Source organism: Triturus cristatus, chromosome 8 (assembly GCF_964204655.1).
Source record: "Triturus cristatus chromosome 8, aTriCri1.1, whole genome shotgun sequence".
NCBI lineage: Eukaryota > Metazoa > Chordata > Amphibia > Caudata > Salamandridae > Triturus > Triturus cristatus.
In genome coordinates, this window is record NC_140591.1 from 1,016,859,447 (window position 1) to 1,016,877,358 (window position 17,912).

Below are 17,912 nucleotides of genomic sequence, written 5' to 3' on the forward strand. Positions count from 1 at the left end.
TGCACCTGTGGCTGCACTGGACTCCAGTCTGTAACGATTTGCCCCGTGGTATTTGGAGGTTGCGGGGGGCTTGCTGGGGCCCTTTCCTCCTTCTGGTTTTTTTTTTTGTCCTTTCTTCATATGGGGGTGACAGGCACACTGCATGTTGGGGGGGCTGTTCGGGCTCACGCAGGGGTGCAGGGAGGGGGGAGTTTTGTTGGGGTTGATAGGGGGGGTTGGGGTTTGTTTGTTTGTTTCACAAGGCGGGGTAATATTTCTTTGCTGTGCTATTATGATTGTGCTCCCCGGGAGGGGGATATTTTGTGCTGGGAGGGATGGGGGGTAGGGGACTGAGACTTCTTTCCTGGAATGTGAATGGGCTGGGGGACAGGATAAAGCGGGGGGTAGTCCTGCAGTTCTTGAAACGTATTTCGCCTGACATTGTGTTCTTGCAGGAAACGCACCTCATAGGGTACTCTTTTCATGCCATGAACAGACGAGGATATCGCCTCCTGGCCCATTCTGGTTTCACCTCTGGCTCGAGGGGAGTGGGCATCTTAGTCAGGACCTCTCTCCCGCTGGTGGTGGATGAGGTGCTCCACGACGACAGAGGGCGCTACACTGCGCTGGTGGGGAGGTGGGAGGGTAGATTGATTTCGCTGGTCGCGGTCTACGTGCCGCCGGGCCTGCAGACGGCCACCTTTGCTGATTTGGGGCGCCTGCTACTTGGGCTTCCGGGGGGGGGGTTTTGGTCTTGGGGGGGGATTTTAACGCAGTGGTTTCCGGAGTTGAAGATCGACACCCCCCTAGGGACCTCCCTCGGGCCCAGAACTGGCTGGGGGGCTTTCTGGATACCCTGGGACTGATAGACTGCTGGCGGTTGAAACACCCTGGACAGGCGCAATATACCTTCCACTCTGGGGCCCACGGTAGTCTTTCGAAGCTTGACTATATGCTAGTGCCTGCGGCCCAAGCTGGGATGATCGGGGAAGTGCGACACTTGGCACGCGGTATATCTGATCACTCCCCTCTTTTGCTACACCTAGATATCGCCTTGGGGGCGGAGGGGAGGGTGGCGCCGATCAACCCCTGGTACCTACGAAACCCCACGATCCGTGCAGACCTGGTTAAGTCTTTAGAACACTATTTTAATGATAATGTGGGGTCGGTGTCTTCCGCCGTCTCCCTTTGGGAGGCCTTTAAGACGGTGCACCGGGGCCAGGCCCTATCTCTCATTTCCCACACCAAAAAATGTGAGGCGCAGGAGGTTGTTCGGCTACATAATGAGATCACCGAGTTGGAGAGTGATTTGGAGCAAGGTGTTACGGATGACAGATTGCATGTGCTGGAGCTTAAGCAGGCCGACTATAAGGCGCTGGTTACTGAATCTGCTAGGAGTATGGGCAGGGAGCAACAGGGGCGATTGTATGATATGGGTGATAAGGCAGGGAAGTTGATTGCCTGGTTGGATAAGAAGGAGAGAGCGAGTCGAGTGGTGCCGGAGATTGAGAGGGTGGATGGTGTGCGTGTGACGGACCCCGGTGACATTGTTGATTGCTTTGCGGAGTATTTTCACGGGGTCTACTTCCCGGTCTCAGAGCGATCGGAGGAAGACTCTCGACTGCTGCTTCGAGATATTACTCTGCCTTCCCTATCTGATGAGGATAAAATATTGATGGATGCGGCCCTATCGCCAGATGAGATTGCTTTGGCCATTCGCTCCATTGCCTCGGGTAAGGCCATGGGTCCTAATGGACTTCCCATCGAATTGTATAAGCTGCGCCCAGATGCGATTGCCCCGTATCTCCGGGACATGTTCCTTGAGGCTCAGGCGGCGGGCTCCCTCCCTTCTGACCAACGTCTTGCTACTATTGTTGTTATCCATAAGGAAGGGAAGCCGCGGGATCGGTGTACTTCTTACAGGCCTATCTCTTTGTTAAACGCGGAGCCCAAAATCCTCGCCAAGGTACTGGCCAATCGTCTGATCCGGGTTGTGGGCGACCTGATTCATCAGGATCAATCCGGTTTTATACCCCATCGCAATACCGCTTTGAACCTGCGGCGACTGCATGGCGTCCTTGCTCGCGCCCCATTCATTCGTGAGCCGGCCATCTTGGCGTCCTTGGACGCTACCATGGCGTTCGACACCTTGGAATGGCCATACATTTGGGCGGCGTTGGCGAAGTTTGGGTTTGGCCCGGGGTTTATCGGTTGGGTGAAATTGCTTTATGACAACCCACTGGCACAGGTAGTGGTCAACGGACGGGTGTCGGCTCCCTTTGTTTTGGGTAGGGGCACCCGACAGGGATGTCCACTGTCGCCTCTTCTCTTTGCGCTTTGCTTGGAGCCCCTTGCGGAATGGCTGCGGTGGCACCCCTCGATACGTGGCCTTAGATGGACGCCGGAATACGAGGATCGTGTTTCCCTATATGCGGACGATATCCTCTTGTATCTTGCATCTCCGCGTAAATCGCTCATTGTATTGGTGGATGTTTTGAGCTCCTTTGGTCGCAACTCCGGATTGGTAATTAACTGGGCTAAGTCTTGTGTATACGTTCTCTCCGGGGAGGCCCCCCCCCTTCCGCGGGGGTGCCCTATCCAGATTGCGGAGTCGGGGTTCACGTATTTGGGTATCTTTATAACCCTGGATCCGGTGGCCCGGTACGAACGGAATCTTCTCCCCCCCCCTTCAGCGCCTAAGGGCGGATGTAGCGGGTTGGCGGCGGCTGCCGCTCTCGCCGCTCGGCCGGGCAGCATTGTTCAAAATGATGTCGCTACCACGTTTTTTGTACGCCCTGCAGAATACTATGGACGTAGTGCCGGCCCGTTATTTTCGGGAGGTGGAGTGTCTCCAGCGTCGATTGTTTTGGGATGAGCGGCCGCGGATTGCTCTTGCTAAACTGACCCTACCGTGGTATGACGGGGGGGGTCGCCCCCCCTGACATTAAGCGATATTACTGGGCCTCCCAGTTGGCTGCCGTCAATCACGGGATGTATGGCCCTGCTTTGAACCCGGCTTTTGAGATGGACAAATTGCTACTGCCAGGCGGAGACTATAATCAGGCACTATACTCGGGGTCCCTTGATGCGCGGTTGACGGGCCCGACGCGGGTCGCGGTGCAGGTGTGGCATGCAGCAAATGCGGCGATGGGGTGGAGGGATCGCTTGACTCGGGCTACGCCATTGTACGCGTCCCAGCGTTTGGGTTGTCTGTATACTACGAAAGGCTTCGAGAAGTGGGATACGATTGGTATCAGCACGGTAGGGGATCTCTGGACGAAAGGGAAATTTAAGACGTTCGACATGCTGAAAACGGAATACCAGTTGAATGATAGGGAATACTATTGGTATGTTCAAGTTCATCATGCCTTGTGTTCCGTGTTTTCAGACGTGGCGGCTATTCCGGAGCATTCCCCGTTGGAAGACAGAGTATTGGACGGTTATGTGCCGGACAGCACCATTTCGTTTATCTATAAAAAGCTTATCAATGATCGAATGGGTTTGCTGGCCTCATTGCGGGAGACATGGATTGCAGACGGTATAGAACTGGACGACGAGGATTGGGTGTCAGCGGTGGCCTCCCCGAAAGAGGTGGCTATCCCGGCCCGATTGCTGTTCGTCCAGCTTAAGATACTGCATAGAGTGTACGTCACGGGGCCTCGCCTGATGCGTATGGGGTATTCGGTGGATGGTTTGTGTAAGCGAGGCTGTGGGCTACTGGGGACTTTTCTCCATATCTTGTGGGAGTGTCCGGAGGTGACTCGGTTTTGGTGCAGAGTGCATGCGGTGTTAGAAGAAGTCACGCATGTTGCCTTGTTGCCGGAGGCACGTAGATGCTTGCTGAATGTCTGGGAGCCGACTGATTACAATGCGACGCAGACGCAATGGGTGACTCTAGGCTATATGATAGCGAAGCGTGACATCGCACAACTGTGGGGCTCCCAGAGGCCGCCAACGGTCTCCGAGTGGAAGGAACACATGGACTGGTGTATGTTTAGAGAGAAAACGGTGTATGTGGCGAGAGGCAAGCCTGGGAAGTGGATTAAGGAGTGGGGTCCCTGGAACTCCTATCGTGGAGGTATTTGCGCCCCGCCCCAGACGCGTGAGATGGACGCCGCTCTGTCTCCCTAGCCCCCGCATTCCTGTGTCGCTTCTGCCTTGCCCCCCTCCCCCCCCTCTGTCTACCCGGGTTGGTTTACTCCCTCGATACGAGGAGCACATGTTTCTGCCATTAACCTCCTCTGCCTTGTGAGTTTGATGTTTTCTGTTTCTCAAAAATATGAAACCTTTCCTGTTTGTTTAGGGACTGCGGCTGTGGCTGACTGCGATGATTAGCACTTTAGTAACTCTTTTGCTGCTTCATTGATGTGCATGTTAAGTCGTGCCTATGTTTACACTGCGTTTAGCGGCCGGCCTGTTGGTTGTAGGCCCATACTTGTATCTTTTCGAAATTGTAATAAAGGTTTTTAAAAAAAAAAATAAAAAAAAACATTGAATTGAAGACAGCTGCATAACTCTGTTCCTTGGAGCCAGTAAATGTGTGCAGGTATTTTAACCATAGGTTTTAAAGTATGATATAATGTATCTGCAATAAAAACTTTCCACCTCTTGTAGAGGTAACTGATTTCTTTTGGTGAAGTGTACCAAGCCAGAGGTGCTCCTCATATACACATGCTATTATGGATAAAGAATGCACCAAAATTTGGAACCGATAGCAATGAAACTGTTTTGTCTTTCATCAAACAGTATGTTACATGTGTCATTCCAAGAGACAGGGGAGAAAAGAGTTTGTAACAGCAAGTTTTATGCTTTCAAAGTCATTGATGTGGGAAATAGTGCAGACAAAAATACAACTGTAAAGGGAACTGTTATACAAAATGTCGTTTTGGATTACCACATCCTATAATTTCTAAAGGAAGTATAAATAGTTTTTGTCAGCAGTAAGACATACATTAAGTCGTAAATCTCCCAAGCATACATACAACTTAAAAAGAACAGAAGCTTCAAAGTATATAAATGACCACAATCCAGTTATTTTGAAAATGTGGAATACAAACATGGATATTCAGTATGTTGCAAATAAATCAATTGCTGTTGCTCGCTATGTTACATCATATATTACAAAATCTGAAAAGACAGAGATGAAAGAAATGTGCGACAAAATTTCAGCAGCGAAAACTCTTAGCAAGGAACTGTACAGCTTCAGCTTGAAAATGCTTTCACATAGAGAGATTGGATCCTATGAATGTTCGGATCACTTGAGCTCAGACAGTTTAAATTCAAAGTCAAGAGGAATCATTTGGGTAAGTCTAGGTCTTGCCTCCACATGAAATAGAGTATTGAAATCTTTAAAAGAAAGTGAATACTTAGCACAGTATCAACCAGAAAGTACTGATATTGTTAAAACTAATATGTTGGATACATAAAATTCCCAAAAGGAGTCCGCATCTTCAAAACCTATGTCTGTATGAAATACTTCAGCACTATACGTTTAACAACATGTTAGAGAAAATATAAAGGAAGAAAGATATGCAGTAATTGGATGTGATGGATGTCTAGTGAAACATGTCAAAGGGATTCTTATTAATCACAGAAAACTGAGTTGTGATAGTGAAAGGGAATCTTATTAATTACAGAAAACTGAGTTGTGATAGTGCAGATAAGAGAGAATCTTTCTATTTAGCACTTTTGCAACTGTTCAAGCCTTGATGTAGTGAAACACAGTGACTTGGAGATTTTGGCTGGTATGAAGATTCTTTTAATGCAACTAAAGATAGCATTCAGTGCACATGTTTTCCAACTTATCTATAGATGTTCAATGTCGAGATTGAACAAGAAAGTACTATTGCATCTGAAATAGCTAGAGAAAGTTCACAAGGCAGTCAAAGTTCTGGTCCACTGAGTCAAAATCCCCTGGGACAACCAATTCTTGAAAATGAAGCAGCAATATTCATGAATGAGGTAGAAACGGCAATGCAACAAGCACAAAAGGATATTATTCAGTTAGAAAAGTTAGAGGAACATCTAAATATTGGACAAAAAGAAATACATCAACAAGTCAAACAACAGGTGCAACACGGTTTGCTGACTGAAAAAAAAATGCCAGTGTTCATCATTTAAACCCATTCTGATGTAAATCTGTGGTCAAGATGGAACAGGAAAACGTTTCTTAATTAAAGTATTGACTAGTTATCTACACAAAACTACAGAATTACATTTACCTTGTGTCGTAATAGCTCCAACTGGATTAGCAGCACACAACATTAAAGGTATTATTTCACATCGATTACCTATGCTACCTGTTGAACATGATAATACATTAGAATATCACAAGCTATCTGGAGAAGCTTGTTATGAAATCTCAAGAGTTCTAAAGAAAATGAAACTTTTAATTGTTGATGAGGTGAGCATGGTCTCCAGCTTAATGCTCTCCTTTGTACACTTGAGAATGCAACAGATCTTGAAAACAGATTACGATATTCTGTTTGAAGGAAAACATTTAATTGTATATACAACTTTCTCCTGTTAAAAAACAACCTGTTTTTAAAACACGTCTCCATGATGACACAAGAAAATCTTTAGAAAGTATAAGAAATGTAAATATTTGGTTAAACTTTGAATGTAATGAACTTGCTAAGAATATGTGAAAAGCAGGTGATGAAGATTATGGAAATATTCCTAAAGACATAGGAATTGGTGTCTTGACGGAACATGGTAAACAAGCTTTAGAAAGTGGGCTACTAAGGAACTTGTTTACAACTGGAAAAATTGCAGCGGAAGTAATGTACAAAATACTTGTAGAAAACAAGTCTGTAGTTTGTCTAATGCCCACACTGCAAGAGTGTTCTACATTTAATCAACAACTTCTCAAACTGGAAAAACAACAAGTTGTGGAAATTAAAGCTATTGACAAAATTGAACACCAGGGAGTGACAATTCTTCTTATTGAGAAACTATAGGCTAAATTGGATTCTTTGGAAAAGTATGGATCTAAAACTACATGATTAGTAAAGACTTTACTTGTTAGTAAAAACTGTCGATTAATTTTGCGGCGAAATTTGAATGTACAAGAAGGATTAGGAAATGGAGCAATGGGAAAAGTTGTTGATTTTGTACATTTTCAAAATAGAGATGGAATATAATTTTTGATCATACATTTGATCAGATAAATGAGGTAAGACAGCTTGGGAATTGTTTTGTACATTTTTTGGTTGTTAAAGACTTGTATGTTTGCAGACAACAGTTTCCTCTGTCGCTAGAATATGCAGTAACTATTCATAAATCTCAAGGTTTAAGTATAGACAGAGCTTTTGTAAATATTGGAAGTACGGTGTTCAAAGAGGGAATGGCATATGTTGCATTGTCTGGAGTAAGAACATTGTCTGATTTGTGTTTGATAGCTTTTGATGAGAAAATGTTTAGTGCTGATGCAAATTGGCTAAGAGAGTAGTGTCGTTTAAAAAGACTTTATGCTCCTCATTTAGGTGAATATCCTATATATGAGAAACGTGTAGTGTGTCCAACATGGAAATATGTAAAACATTCAACTGAGGTTCAAAAAAGAAAACAATTGAAGAGAAAGTTGAAGGTGTAAAGTAAAAAAAAGTAGAAAGTTTTGATGACATTGTAGGATACCAGTTGGAAAACAGTTCAGGTATCAACTGTTATTCTTATGTGATTCTGAATGTTGTATTTCAGCTGGCACATCTGCATCATGAAATCTTGGAAAATCGTGAAAAAAGGTTTTGTTCTGCACTACATCATTTATTTCAACTTTTGGAAAGTGATAGACAAATACATACTTACATACTACGTGTGGCATTTGACATCTTTTAGATATATGTACTGGTTCATTGACATTTACTCTAAACATATAACAAGATGCACAAGAATTTCTAATGATCATCCTTGGAGTATTAGGGCATGAAGAAATACACATTGAGAACCTATTTGGACTAAGTTACTGATGAGACCATAACTGTGAAGAGAGTTAATTTACTTCTACCACTCCATTACAAACAGAACGATTCCTATACTTGACAACACCAGGCCGAAAACGAAAATCAGTACCTTTTAACAAATTGATGAAAACAGCAAATCAGGATATGACATGCTCACAATGTAGATCAGACATGTTGTCTACATTACATATAGAAAGATTTGGAAAATATCTCATTTTAATGTTACAACATTGTAGAGCAAATGGAAGAAAATTAGAAAGAAAAATTACAAATTTTGAAGGAAATCAAATATCGATTTCAGGAAGAACTTTTACAACAGGGGCTATTATTTTCCATGATGATCCTACTACAACATCTGGACACTATACTGTTTATTTAAAGTGTAACAAAAGATGGAGCCATTCCAATGATGTCCACTTGGAATTTAAACCTAGATTGCATTATGAATTATCAAATTCTTATATGTAATTTCTCCAGCCAAAGTCTTGAGTACATTATTCTGCCTATTGGGGAAAATGTCAACAGAAAGTTGAGAGCCCTGCAAACTATTAGTGCTTATAATTAGTGTTTTGATTATTATTTGCCATACTTAATATTACATTTGGAAAATTGTGTTTAAAAACAAGTAATTTATATATTTGTTGTCTATATCGTACCAGATGTAAATGAGATGGTACGTTTTGTCAAATGTATTTGTGATAAGTAATAGAGTTAATGTAGATGAAAGAAGTGAATAACAAAGTGTAGATAGGGAAATACATAGCTACACATATTGATAACGATGTTCTATGCTGATTCGTTTTTTTTTTCTACAATCAATTTGATTGTTTTTTCCCCGCTGTTCAATGATGATGCTACATTGAGATCACTATGTATGGTGAAGTTATGCGCAATCTGCAAACAGCAAAAAAGGCAAACTGAAAATGTTATGTAATGTTTAATTAATGTTGTGTTGTTAAAAATATAATATTATAATTTCTCTAATATGTTATCATTAAATAACAGTTTTTCTTTATCTTCTTTATAGTAGCTACTGTTGAAGTTTGAAAACAGTTTTAATGCTGTTTCGGATAATACTACTCTAAAATAGATTTAATGAATGATGAATCTAAATTACTTGAAAGATAAAAATATTGAATTACATGTCATTAGTTTCTAATATAAATAATGTTCATCCTTTAGACTATTAGGAATGTATCAGCATATTTCTGAGGAGCAGTATCACACTTACCTTTTACAAAAGTGCACAGACCAATAAAACAGCTTTTATTGCAAGTTATTTACTCCTCATTATACCAGGCAGGTTTGCATTGAACTCTCTATTCAAGGACTTCTGAGACACATACACAGATATGAGATGTGTGCTTCTGTGCCTCAGTGCTCTAGTAGAACTGATACGTTTTGTGCAACTGTATGTAAACTACATAGTTTTTAAGTTAGAGTCATCAGATGCAAAACATGTGTCAAAATACATCTAGAAGCCTACATATACTAGAAAATGTTTGTTTCACACCACATGTTCTTGAAATTTGCGTACAAGAAGATGTATGTATTACTTTCATCTTCTTATAAAAGACAGGTGGGAATTAAGAAGTGTTTTTTATTATATTTGAAAATGTGACAGTTTTGAAGTTTGATGTATCTTCTCATTTGAAGAAGTATTTAAAGATATATTATAGAGCTAATAGACCTAAGTTTTAAAGGATAGAATGCACTTTATACGGTACAACCCATGCATTCATACATTCATCCACACACTACTTGTATACTTATGAATCACATAGCGACTAGCTTTGCACTCATCCATTACTCAATACCTATTCACTCATTCATTGACTCAAATACTATCAATGCACTCATGCCGTTACTAAAGGAGTACCTTTGCACTCATCTCAACATTCATACAGTAATCATTGCACTTATCTATTTGTTCATGCACTATCCATGCACTCATCAGTTCAATCAGCAAATAATGCACTCCTCCAATCACCCAGGCACTAGCTATGCACTCATGTAATTACCCAGGGACTGCCTACACATTCATGCAACCAAACAGGTACTATGCATACACTCATCCAATCACCCAGGCACTACCCATATACTCATTCATTCATCCAGGCACTACCCAAGCACTCATCCATTCACTAAGGCACTGTCCATGCCATCATGCAATCATCAAGGCACTACCCATGCATTCATCCAATCATTCAGACACTTCCCATGCACTCATCCAATGATCCAGGTACTACTCTTGCACTAATCCATTCACGCATGCACTATCCAAACACTCAATTAATCACTCAGGCAGTTTCCTTCAACTCAACAATTCACTCATGCAGTACCCATGCACTCATCCAATCATTCAAACACTATCCTTGCACCCAATAATTCACTCAGGCACTGCCCATGCAGTCATGCAATTATCGAGGCGCTACCCATGCATTCATCCAATCACTCAGGCACTATCCTTCAACTCAATAATTCACTCATGCAGTACCCATGCACTCATTCATTTACTCATGCAGTACTCATGCACTTATCCAATCACCCAGGCACTACCAATGCACTCATCCAATCACCCAGACACTACGTTTCCACTCATGCGTTCACTGGCATACGACCCATGCACTCATCCAATCATTCAAACACTATCCTTGCACTCATTCATTCACTCAAGCACTATGTATACACCCTTCCAATCAAACAGATACCACTCATGCACACATTCAATCACCCAGGCACTACTCATTCACTGTTTCAACCACCCAGGCAGCACCCATGCACTCAGCCATTCACCCAGGCTCTACCCATGCACTTCTCTATTCACCCAGCCACTACCTATGCACTCATGGAATCACCCAAGGACTACCCATGAACTCATGGAGCCAAACAGGTACCATGCATTCACTCACCCAATCACCCAGGCATTACCTATACACTTATTCATTCACTCAGGCACTGCCCATGCAGTCATGCAGTCACCAAGGCAACTATCCATGCATTCATCCAATCACTCAGACACTTCCCATGCGCTCATCTAATGAGCCTGGCACTACCTTTTCACTAATACATTTACTCAGGCACAACCCTTGCACTCATCCATTCACTCAGGCACTATCCTTGCACTCAACCATTCAGTCAGGCACTACCCGTGTACCCCTCATCAATTCATGCCAGCACTCATCCAATCACCCAGGTACAACCCATGTATGCATGCAATCACCCAGATACTACCCTTCAACTCATACATTCACTGAGGCACAACCCATGCACTCATCCATTCATTCAAACACTATCCTTGCACTCTTTCATTCACTCATGCACTATGCATAAACTCATCCAATCACCCGGATACTACTCATGAACTCATTCAATCAAGAAGACACTACCCATGAACTGTTCCATTCACCCAGAAAGTACCCATGCACTCATCTATTCACTCAGGCACTGCCCATGCAGTGATTAAGGAACTACCCATGCATTCGTCCAATCACTCAGACTCGACCCATGCACTCATTCAATGAGCCAGACACTACCCTTGCACTAATCCATTCACTCAGGCACTACCCATGAAGCTCATCTATTCACAAAGGCACTATCCTTGCACTCCACCATTCACTCAGACACTACCCATATATTCCTCTATCCACCCAGCCACTATCTTGTACTCATCCATTCATTCAGGCACTGCCCATGCTGGTATGCAATCACTGAGGCACTACCTGTGCATTCATCGAATTACTCAGCCACTACCCATTCACTCACCCAATGAGCCAGGTACTACTCTTGAACTAATCCATTCACTCTTGCACTATCAAAACACTCAATGAATCACTCAGGCAGTGTCCTTCAACTCAACAATTAACTCATGCAGTACTCATGCACTCATTCATTCACTCAGGCAGTACTCATGCACTCAACCAATCACCCAGGCACTAGCGATGCACTCATCCAATTACCCAGACACTACCTTTCCACTCATGCATTCACTAGCATACAACCCATGGACTCATCCAATCATTCAAACACTATCCTTGCACTCATTCTTTCACTCAAGCACTATGTATGCACCCATCCAATCAGCTACATACTACTCATGCATACATTCAATCACCCAGACACTACCCATGCACAGTTCCAATCACCCAGGCAGTACCCATGCACTCACCCATTCACCCAGGCCCTACCCATGCACTCCTGTATTCACCCAGCCCTACCTATGCACTCATGGAATCACCCAAGGACTACCCATGCATTCATGCAACCAAACAGGCACTATGCATGCACTCATTCAATCACCCAGGCACTACCCAAACACTCATTCATTCACCCAGGTACTATCCATGCACTCATGGAATCACCCAGGCACTGCTATTTCACTCACCCATTCATCCAGGTACTACACAGGCACTGATCCATTCACTCAGGCACTGCCCATGCCATCATGCAATCATCAAGGCACTACCCATGCATTCATCCAATCACTCAGAAACTTCCCATGCACTCATCCAATGAGCCAGGCCCACCATTGCACTAATACATTTACTCAGGCTCTACCCAGAAAACACATCCATTCACTCAGGCACTATCCTTGCACTCAACCATTCAATCAGGCACTACCCTTGTGTTCCTCTATTCACTCAGGCACTATCCTTGCACTCAACTATTCACTCAAGCACTGCCCATGAACTCATCCATTCACTCCTGCACTATCTTTCAACTCAACCATTCACTCATGCAGCACCCAAGCACTTATGCATTCACTCAGGCAGTACTCATACACTCATCCAATCACCCAGGCACTACTCATGCACTCATTCAATCACCCAGACACAACTTTTCCACTCATGCATTCACTGATACACAACCCATGAACTTATCCAGTCATGCAACCAATATCCTTGCACTCATTCATTCACTCAGGCACTATTTCTACATCCATCCAATCAGCCAGATACTAGTCATGCACTCATTCAATCACCCAGACACTACCCATGCACTGTTGCAATCACCCACGCAGTGCCCATGCACTCAGCCATCCACCCGGCACTGTCCATGCACTCCTCTATTCACCCAGCCACAACCTATGCATTCATGCAGCCAAACAGGCACTATGCATGCACTTATGCAATCACCCAGGCACTACCCATACACTCACTCATTTACCCAGGTACTGTCTTTACACTCATTTAATCACCCAGGTGCTGTTTTGCACTCACCCATTTATCCAGGCACGACCCATGCACTTATCCATTCACTCAAGCACTACAGTCCCGCAATCATCGAGGCAGTACCTATGAATTAATCTAATCATTGAGACACTACCCATGCACTCACTCAATGAGCCAGGCACTACCCTTTCACTAATCCACTCACTCAGGCACTGCCCATGCAGTCATGCAATCATTGAGGCAGTACCCATGCATTTATCCAATCACTCAGATACTACCCATGCACTCACCCAATGAGCCAGGCACTACCCTTGCACTAATCCATTTACACAGGAACTACACATGCACTCCTCTATTCACTCAGGCAATATCCTTGCACTCAACTATTCACTCAAGCACTACCCATACACTCATTCAATCACTCAGGCACCATCATTCAACTCAATTAGTCACTCATGCAGTACCTATGCACTCATACATTCACTGAGGCAGTACTCATGCACTCATCCAATCACCAAGGCACTACCCATACATTCATGCAATCACCCAGACACTACCCCTAAACTCATGCATTCACTGAGGCACTACCCATGCACTAATCCAATCATTCCAACACTATCCTTGCACTCTTTCATTCGCTCAGGCACTATGCATACACTCACCCAATCACCCAGATATCACCCAGATACTACTCATGTACTCATTCATTCACCAAGACACTACCCATGAACTGTTCCAATCACCCAGGAAGTACCCATGCCCTCATCTATTTACTCAGGCACTGCCCATGCAGTCATGCAGTCATTGAGTCATTACCCATGAATTAATCCAATCATACAGACACTACTCATGCACTCATCCAATGAGCCTGACATTACACATGCACTAATCCATTTACTCAGGCACTACCCATGAAACTCATCCATTCACTCAGGCACCATCCTTGCACTTCACCATTCTCTCATGTACTACCAATGTATTTGTCTATTCACCCAGGCACTATCTTGCACTCATCCATTCACCTACGCACTGCCAATGCATTCATGCAATTATCGAGGCACTACCCATGCATTCATCAAATTACTCAGCCACTACCCATTCACTGACCCAATGAGCCAGGTACTACTCTTGCACTAAGCCATTCACTCAGACACTACCCAAGCCCCAATTCAATGAACCAGACACTACCCTTGCACTAATCCATTAACTCAGGCACTATTCTTGAAGTCAATCATTCACTCAGGCACTACCCCCATACTCCTCTATTCACTCAGGTACTTTCCTTGCACTCAACTATTCACTCAAGCACTACACATTCACGTATCCTTCACTCTGGCACTTTCCTTTAACTCAACAATTCACTTATGCAGTACCCATGTACTCATGCATTCAGACGCTATCCATGCACTCATCCAATCTCCCATTCACTACCTTTGCACTCATGCATTCACTGATGCACAACCAATGAAATCATCCGATCATTCAAAAAATATTCTTGCACTCATTCTTTCACTGAGCTACTGAGTATACACCCATCCAATCACCCAGACAGTACCCATGCACTGTTCCAATGACCCAGGCAGTACCCAAGCACTGAGCCATTTACCCAGGCACTGCCCATGCACTCATTCATTCACCGAGGTACTATCCATGCACTCATGGAATCACCCAGGCACTGCTCTTGCACTCATCCATTCATCTAGGCACTACCAATACAATCATCCATTCACTCAGGGACTGCCCATGCCATCATGCAATCATCAAGGCACTACCCATGCATTCATCTAATCACCCAGACACCTCCCATGCACTCATCCAGTGAGCCAGGCACTATCTTTGCACTATTACATTTACTCAGGCACTACCCATGAACTCACCCATTCACTCAGGCACTATCCTTGCACTCAGCCATTCACTCAGCCACTACCCATGTACTCCTCTATTCACCCAGGCACTATCCTTGCACTCAGCTATTTACTCAAGCACTACCCATGCACTCATCCATTCACTCTGGCACTATCCTTCAACTCAACCATTCACTCATGCAGTACCCAAACACTTATGCATTCACTCAGGCAGTACTCATGCACTCATCCAATCACCCAGACACTACTCATGCACTCATCCAATCACCCAGAGACTGCCTTTCCACTCATGCATTCACTGATGCACAACCCATGCACTCATCCAATCATTCAACCAATATCCTTGCACTTATTCATTCACACAGGCACTATGTCTACACCCACCCAATCAGCCAGATACTAGTCATGCAATCATCCAATCACCCAGACACTACTCATGCACTGTTGCAATCAAGGAGGCGGTACCCATGCACTCAGCCATCCAACCAGGCACTACCCATGCACTCCTCTATTCACTCAGCCACTACCTATGTACTCATGAAATCACCCAGGGACCACACATGCACAAATGGAACCAACGAGGCACTATAGCATGCACTCATCCAATTACCCAGGCACTACCCATACACTCATTCATTCACCCAGGTACTGTCCATGCACTCATAGAATCACACAGGTACTGTTCTTGCACTCACCTATTCATCCAGCCACTACCCATGCACTTGTTTATTCACTCAGGCACTCCCCATGCAGTCATGCAATCATTGAGGCAGTACCCATGCATATATCCAATCACCCAGATACTGCCCATGCACTCACCCAATGAGCCAGGCACTACCCTTGCACTAATCCATTTACTCAGGCACTACCCATGCACTCCTCTATTCACTCAGGCACTATCCTTGCACTCAACTATTCACTCAAGCACTATCCTTGCACTCATTCATTCACTCAGGCACTATCCTTCAACTCAACCATTCCATTATGCAGTACCTATGCACTCATGCATTCACTAAGGCAGTACTCATGCACTCATCCAATCACCCAGGCACTACCCATGCATTGATGCAATCACCCAGACACTACCCTTCAAATCATGCATTCACTGAGGCCCAACCCATGCACTCATCCAATCATTCAAACACTATCATTGTACTCTTTCATTCACCCAGGCACTATGTATATACTCATCCAATCACCCAGATATTACTGATGAACTCATTCAATCACCAAGACACTGCCCATGAACTGTTCCAATTACCCAAAAAGTACCCATGCACTCATCTATTCACTCAGGCACTGCCCATGCAGTCATACAGTCATCAAGGCACTACCCATGTACTCATTCATTGAGCCAGACACTACCCTTGCACTAATCCATTCACTAATGCAGTACCCATGCACTCATGCATTCACTCATGCAGTACTCATGCACTCATCCAATCACCCAGGCACTACCCATGCACTCATCTAATCCCCCAGCCACTACCTTTCCACTCATGTATTCAAGGATGCACAACACATGCACTCATCCAGTCATTCAAACACTATCCTTGCACTCATTCATTCACTCAAGCACAATGTATACACCCATCCAATCACCCAGATACTACTCATGCATACATTCAATCACCCAGACACTAGCCATGCACTGTTCCAATCACCCAGGCAGTACCCATGCACTCAGCCATTCACCCAGGCACTACCCATGCATTTCTCTATTCATCTATCAACTACCTATGTACTCATGGAATCACCCAGGGACTACCCATGCACTTATGCAACCAAACAGGCACTATGCATTTACTCACCCAATCACCCAGGCATTACTCACTCACTCATTCATTCACCCAGGCACTATCCATGCACTCATGGAATCACCCAGGCTCTACTGTTGCACTCACCCATTCATCCAGGCACTGCCCATGCACTCAGCCATTCACCCAGGCACTACCCATGCATGCCTCAATTCACCCAGCCACTACCTATGCATTCATGGAATCACCCAGGGACTACCCATGCACTCATGCAACCAAACAGGCACTGCCTTCCAGTCATGCAATCATCGAGGCACTACCCATTCATTCATCGAATCACTCAGACACTACCCATACACTAACCAAATGAGCCAGGTACTACTCTTGCACTAAACCATTCACCCAGGCACTACCCAGGCACTCAGCCAATCACTCAGGCACTATCCTTGCACTCAACTATTCACTCAAGCAGTACCCATGCATTCATGCATTCACTCAGGCACTACCTATGCACTAATTTAATCACCCAGACACTACCTTTTCACTTATGCATTCACTGACACACAACCCATGCTCTCATCCAATCATCAAAGACTATCCTTGCACTCATTCATTCACTCTGGCACTATACATACACTCATCCAATCACCCAGACAGTACCCAGCCACTCAGCCATTCACCCAGGTATCACCCATATACTCCTCTATTCACCCAGCCCCTACCTATGCACTCATGAATTCACCTAGGGACTACCGATGCACGCAGGCAACCAACCAGGCACTATGCATATACTCATTCAGTCACCCAGTCACTAATCATACACTCATTCATTGGCCCAGGTACTATCCATGCACCCATGGAATTCACCCATGAATCTAGGCACTAAGCCATGTCTTCCCTGGACCGAAAACAAGCTTCCTAGGACCAGTTTCTGGCATTACAGCCGTCTTCAGCCAGGCTTGCTTTCCTTTGGTTTTGCTTTGTTCGCCATAAGTTGGCAGGGTATGCTCAGACGTGAGTCCCTTGCTCACTTTGCCACTGGATTCAAGCAAGCCTGGCTGAAGACAGCTGAAATGCCAGAAACCGGTCCTAGGAAGCTTGTTTCTGGTCCAGGGAAGACATGGCTTGGCAGTTCGGGCTGGACTGTTCCCATGAGGCACAGGGTCAGACTGATTTGCA